Here is a 6,940-nt window from a genome sequence, read left to right as displayed (position 1 = left end):
TTAAACATTTTAAAATGAAAACATTGATAATTACAGCACACATTAAATAGTATTAATTAGAAGAATTAATGAAATAATGTGCTAACCATTCCTAAATAGTATTGTATAAAATCTCACTTTCAATAAATTATAGTACCATGGTGATTGAGCTCCTTTGTAGTTTGCTTGATATTGTAACTAGGTGAGGTTTCATTGATGCCTGCAATAGGGTCAGCTAGGTGAGACACAAGATAATGGGTGAATGAAGAGGGTTATGACCACAGACCAGCAGATAACAGATAAGATAATGGATTCACCGTCTCCAGAGATGATGAGAGGAAAATGTCTATCCTGCATCATCACAGGAAGTAGCTTAGGTAGGAAAATAATTTTTTAGACAGTTAATGTTGTAAACTGGTGGGCATCTTGGTGGTCAATAATGTCTATTGTGGTTCTGGCACTCTGACCTATGTTTAGCTACATTTATGTTACTCCAGTTAGATACTGAAAATAAAACATGATGTTTTTGTTAGCTCAGCATATGTTCGTTACCAGCCTGTGCCCAGAAGAGTTTGGTGGTTTTAAACTTTGAGAGGGGGTTGTTCCATGTGGTTCTGGGGGGGGGGGTGGAGGTTAACTGTTGAAGATTCTTATCCAATCAGGCTTGGATTGACACTGGTTCAATGTGAGTGCCAAGGATCCAGTGCCACTCAGGCCCTGCAGTGTCAACACTGCAGCCCATCCAGGGTTCAGGAGCCACTGCCCCAGGACTACACCCAGGGGTGCTCAGAGGGTCAGGTGGTGCTGGAGGTGAAAACAGAATCAGGCAAATGTCATCCTAAACCCTGTGATATATCCTATAACCTACTGGTCTTAATTTTTAAGCTGAATTCTTGGTTGTTTATTTGGTTTGGATTGGAGGCCACACCTGGCTGTGGTCAGAGCTTACTACTGGCTCTATGCTCAGAGATCATCCTGGTAGTCTAAGGGACCATATGAGGTGCCAGAGATTGAACACAGTTGGACACATGCAAGGCAACTGCTCTATCCACTGTATTATCTCTCCTGACCCTTTAGTTGAACTGTAAGCCAGTTTCTATGTATATGTTATGTTACACATATGTTATGTATATGTGTATGTTACACTTTGCTATGTCTTTTTACCCATCTGCCATTTTATGCTGGTTTGCTTTTCTTTTTTTAACTTCTTTTCATTTCTTTCTGTATTTCTGTCTCCTTAGCTGGCCATATCCAGCAAATGCTTGCTGATTCTATGCCAGCTTTCTTCTAGGAGTGTAGAAAGTTATAATCCTCACAATGACTCTATACGAGAGCACTCTATTGCCATGTTGCAGTCTAGGCATCAGAGGTTAAGGAGTTTGCTCAAGATCAGAGCTTGTAAATTAGTAAAATCTTGAGTCCAGGTTACCTGAGTGAGAGTCCAATCAGGAGATAAAAATCCACACACATTAGGGGAAACTCAAAGAATGAACCATTACCAGTAATTATTAATTATAACTACAAGATGTAAAACAAAAACTGGGGGGGGAATACCTGCAGGAAGATAAACCTGGAAGGGCTTGTTTATTGGAAAAGGTTTTGCCGTCAGCTAGCTTCAGAGAAGTGCTCTGAGAGAGCCATATTAAAGCTGGTTTGGAGTTCTTGGCACATGAACAACCTTCCCAAGAACAGGAACCCAAGATGGTTTGGGTGTATGATGGGAATCCAAGACATAGTGGGAGAAGAGGTATTCAAAGGAAGTGACAACAGAGGCTGGAAGAAAGAGAACTCTTGGTGGACCATTTCCCTCCACCCTCCTCCTGAAGCTGTGTGTAATCAAGCCCTATGGGGACACTGATTTTGTTAGGACTCACTTAGCCAGAGACAGGCTCTCAGTGACTTAGGCCTCTTCCAAAAACAAGAAAAGCAAAAAAAACAGATGGTTTTGTCAAAGATTACATCCCGGAGTAAGATTAGGTCTCCACCAGAACACAAAGACAGTCTACAAATGGGAAAAGATATTCACCCAATACCCATCTGATCAGGGGTTGATATCAAGGATTTATAAGGCACTGGTTGAACTCTATAAGAAGAAAACATTGAACCCCATCAGAAAATGGGGCGATGAAATGAACAGAAACTTTCTCAAAGAAGAAATCTGAACGGCCAAAAGACACATGAAAAAATGCTCCTCATCACTAATCATCAGGGAGATGCAGATCAAAGCAACAATGATATATCATCTCACACCACAGAGACTGACCCACATCTGAAAGAACAGAAGCAACCAGTGATGGCACAGATGTAGGGAGAAAGGGACTCTCCTTCACTGCTGGTGGGGATGCCGACTGGTTCAGCCCCTTTGGAAAACAGTATGGATGCTTCTCAAAAAATTAGAAATTGAACTCCCATTTGACCCAGCAATACTACTTCTGGGAATATATCCCAGAGATGCAAAAAAGTATAGTCGAAATGACATCTGCACTTATATGTTCATTGCAGCACTGTTTATGATAGCCAGAATCTGGGAAAAAAACCGGAGTGCCTGAGAACAGATGACTAGTTAAAGAAACTTTGGTATACCTACACAATGGAATACTATGCAGCTGTTAGAAAAAAATGAAGTCATGAAATTTGCATATAGGTGGATCAACATGGAAAGTGTCATGTTAAGTGAAATAAGTCGGAAAGAGAGGGATAAACAAAGAAAGACTGCACTTATTTGTAGAATATAAAGTAACAGAATGGAAACTAACACCCAAGAACAGTAGAGATAAGTACTAGGAGGATTACTCCACAGCTTAGAAGCCGGCCTCACATGCTGGGGGACAAGGCAGTTCAGATAGAGAAGGGACCACCAAGTAAAGGATGCTAGGAGGGCCCGTTCGGGATGGGAGATTCGGGATGAAAGTAGACTATAGACCAAACATGATGGCCACTTAATATCTCTACTGCAGACCACAACACCCAAAAGGAGAGAGGGAGCAAAAGAGAATGCCCTGCCATAGAGGGAAGGATGCTGGGACTATTGGTGGTGGAAAATGGGCACTGGTGGTGGAATGGGCACTCAAGCATTGTATGACTGAAACACAAGCATGGAAGTTTGTAAGTCTATAACTGTACCTCACAGTGAGTCACTAATAAAAAATTAAAAAAAAAGATTCGGTCTCCGGAATGTAACTGTCAGGAGGTGGGCTAGAGGTTGTGGCTCAAAACAACAACAAAAGTATATGTGTACTCTGCAGGTAATACAAACTTGCTGAGTAATGCTTACTTGCCAAAATGAAAGTTTAAGAACTTGCTGAACCTAGTGCTCAGGGCCCTTGTTGAAACCCACTGCACCCGGGTGGATACTTGGACCCCAGATAGCTGGAACAATAAACCTCGTTATGGGATTTGCATTATCTATCGGCGCTGTCCTCTGGCCTTGAGGGGTGGTCGACTCCAGACTCTAACAGTTACAATAGGCCACAATTATGCAGCGATTGCAGAGGGATCTTACATACTGCCCACGGTGTGGACAGATGCCATCAGATGTCCTCATACCTACCTATTCTTGATTGGAACCTCTTTTCATAAAATCTTAGGAAGTATCTTCGTCCTGAAGCTCCAGCTCCCTCTATGGAGAAAGTTTAACATCAAGTTCACATTTAAGAAGAAATTGATTAGGTAGGTGGGTAGATAAAGAAGGCCCCCTCCCAAGTCAATGGCAGTGAAATTCCTGGGAAGTGATAGTATCTGATATCCCTGAAGCTGCAAAAGCCAACTTTGTGGAAAACAGGAACTGAGGCTTCGCCTGGCTGACCTGGTGCCAGTAACAGACCCAGAGGAGACCAGACACCTACAGAGGTGACTTCAGCAGAGACAGGAACTGCAATCAAAGACTTGAAGGAGATTCATAGGAAACTCCGAAGCTTCCCCTTTGTGACAAAACCTGATCAAACCCGCCACCTCTGGCAGAAAATCCAGATAATATGCATATAAAAGTCAGCCTTCAAGGCCTTGGAATGGCTTCTCCACCTCTAAGCACCTCTCTCCCACTTTCCCTCCTCCCCTTCAAAAAACCTCCACATAAAATCTGTTTTACTTCACTGCTTGTCTACTCCTGAAATTCTTTTCTGTGAGGCGAGACAAGAACCCAGGAACCCTGTATAAGTTCTGGGACTGGCTTCTCTTTTTCTGCAAAGAGCAAATCCTCTCTCCAACCTGAATTCGTGGCTTCCAGAGCAATCAGGGTGGTGAGGATCAACCCCTGGTCCTGGAAGACCAAGCAGACATCAGATGTGGCTTGACAGCCACCAGGTGGAGCTGGTGGGGCTCATCTCAGACTTTTTCAGTTCTAGTCTTCCCAGCTGGCCCTGGGGGGATGGAGGTGGATGGGGGAGCAAGTAACCTTCTCTCTCCTCCCCGCCTCACATAAGCCACCGTGGGGCCCATCTACATCAAAATACTTGAAGTAACTTCAGAGTTTATTCTAGAGTACATAAAAAGTCATTTATTGTTGAGAGGCTAAATTTTGTAGTATTCCCTCCCATCTCTCTCTCTCTCTCTCTCTCTCTCTCTCTCTCTCTCTCTCTCTCTCTCTCTCTCTCCTCTGTCCCTCTCTCCTCTCTCTCCTCTCTCTCTCCTTTCTCTCCTTTCTCTCTCTCTCCTCTCTCTCTCCTCTCTCCTTTCTCTCTCTCTCTCACACACATACACACACAGTGCCAAGGGGACTTCACTTCTCTAACAAATGAACCACACTGATCTGAAATGATGATTAACTGAAGACAATGATTGGTTTTATGTGCCGAGGAATCAACTAACCAAGATATATTGTTTCAAGATGTAAGGGGAAAAAAAGATGGTAAGGAGGTCTGAATTCTGCTACTAAGGCTAAATTTTACTGTTTCACCACAGGCAATAAAATTTAGCTTTTGTAGCAGTTACACACTGAAGGGCTTGAAAATTCTTACATTCATCCTGACCTGAAAAACCTACTGAGATAGTATTAGTGGAATTCATCAGTACTGAAGAGAATGGGAGAACTCGCATTACCTCCAGGAGTAGATTTTCTAATTGGAATTTGTACCCATGATGTCATAATGGGGTTGGAGAGTGATGTGATACTCCAATTAAAGTGAAACTAAAATAATTAACATTAAAATATAATAAATATTTTTAAAAATCTGTAATGATTGAGGTATTATGATATTTACAATGCTGTTAATGATAGTTTCCTGTGTACAAAATTCCCACACTGCACCTACCACCAGTGTACCACCTCTCTCTTCCACCGTCTCTGGTACCCCTTCCATTCAAATGCTACCCCAAACGCAGTTTGGTGGGTCAGTTCTCTCTTTGCGCTGCCTACCTAAATGGTGGTTTATGCAGAGAGCACATTCACTTTTCTTTTAGATCCATGTAGAAAGAAAAGTTTGCTGTGTTTTACTTTAGTCTTTATAGAGAAGTTTTCCATTTTCAGCAACAATACCAAGGTACTTTGACCTTCTTGGAGGTATGAATCCTGACTCTAAAGTCAGCCCTGGAAAGACATCCCTCAAGACTGAGGCCTGGGGAGCAGACTGTGAGGCACAGGGGTCTGGCTTCACCTACAGGGCGAAGATGGAGATTCAGCTCTGCCGGTAAATGAGAAGCCGCAGCTGCAGGGACACTAAGCAGGGACCATGAACCGAAGTGCTAAAGATAATGGCTCCCCCTAGTGGATCTTTAGAGAGCCACCAAGTGAGCTCTGGACTTGGCATTTTTCCTTTCAAGTTTGAGTCATTAGAGGTGATAACAAGTGGGAGTCTGTCAGTCAGTCTGTCAGGAGAACAAGGCAATGTTAATAGACTGCCAGGAGCAAGACCTTGAGCAAGGCACAAGTCCTAATTTATGGTAGCGAAGAACTTCACCAGAGTTTTATGACACCCTCTATGACAAGCTGGGGATGAATCTCAGGTCAGTCCCAGGTGACCCCAGAGTGAACTCTGGTTCATCATACAACCATCCTAACACTTCCACACATCAAAATCGTGCCTACTGGCACCGTGACAATTCACAAGTACCATAGCAATCCATGAGATAAGCCAAATACTGTGAGAACCTTAGGTACCAGGTATTTGCGAGAGTGGGAGGAAATGAGGAAAAGCAGAAGCCTGAGATCAAAAAGGTAAAACAAGGAAGTGTTGGCATTCCTGTAGGAATACAACGCCCCTCCACTCACCTCACTTACAGTGTGTTTTCTACTTGAAATAGTGTACTATATCCCACCTAGTACTCACTTCTTTTGTCTCCTGTCTTTTTAAATAAACTGTAGCACTAGCACTGTAGCACAGTCTTCCCCTTGCTCATCAATTTGCTCCAGTGACCACCAGTAACATCGCCATTGTGAGACTTGTTGCTACTGTTTTTGGCATATCGAATACACCACGGGGAGCTTGCCAGTGTGCTCTGCCATGCCGGCGGGATACTCTCAGTAGCTTGCCAAGCTCTCCTAGAGGGAGGGAGAAATCGGAACCCAGGCCGGCCGCATGCAGGGCAAATGCCCTACCTTCTGTGCTTATTGCTCCAGTCCAATAAACACTTTCATTAAGTTATTCATGGCCTCCATAAAGTCCTTCTGGAGAGAAACACAAAAATCAGGGACCAGGGGACCCTGCCCTACTTCCCAGCACTACACGTTATCCCTCAGAGCAGGAGAGCAAGGCGGGAGTTGAAAAGAGAGAGTCAGAGAGCGCTGTGTCCAGGCCATGGATCTGGAGGCTCCAGCTGTGATGGAAATTGACACCCCACCGGAAATAATTGTTTCATAGAGATCAGAGGGAAAGCAGAGCCTGTCTCTGTGTAGTGCAGGCTTGAGACAGAGTAGAAGGGGGAAATGTGCTTTCCTGGACTTAAACATTAGCAAAGCCACCTCAGGGTCTATTTCTGTTCTCAGCCTGGGGCTGTGCTGCCAGCATGTGTTCCAAGACACAGGCTT

The sequence above is a fragment of the Sorex araneus genome, chromosome 3 (assembly GCF_027595985.1).
Source record: "Sorex araneus isolate mSorAra2 chromosome 3, mSorAra2.pri, whole genome shotgun sequence".
NCBI lineage: Eukaryota > Metazoa > Chordata > Mammalia > Eulipotyphla > Soricidae > Sorex > Sorex araneus.
The sequence above is the reverse complement of the archived record's forward strand: the minus strand, read 5'-3'. Positions refer to the sequence as shown.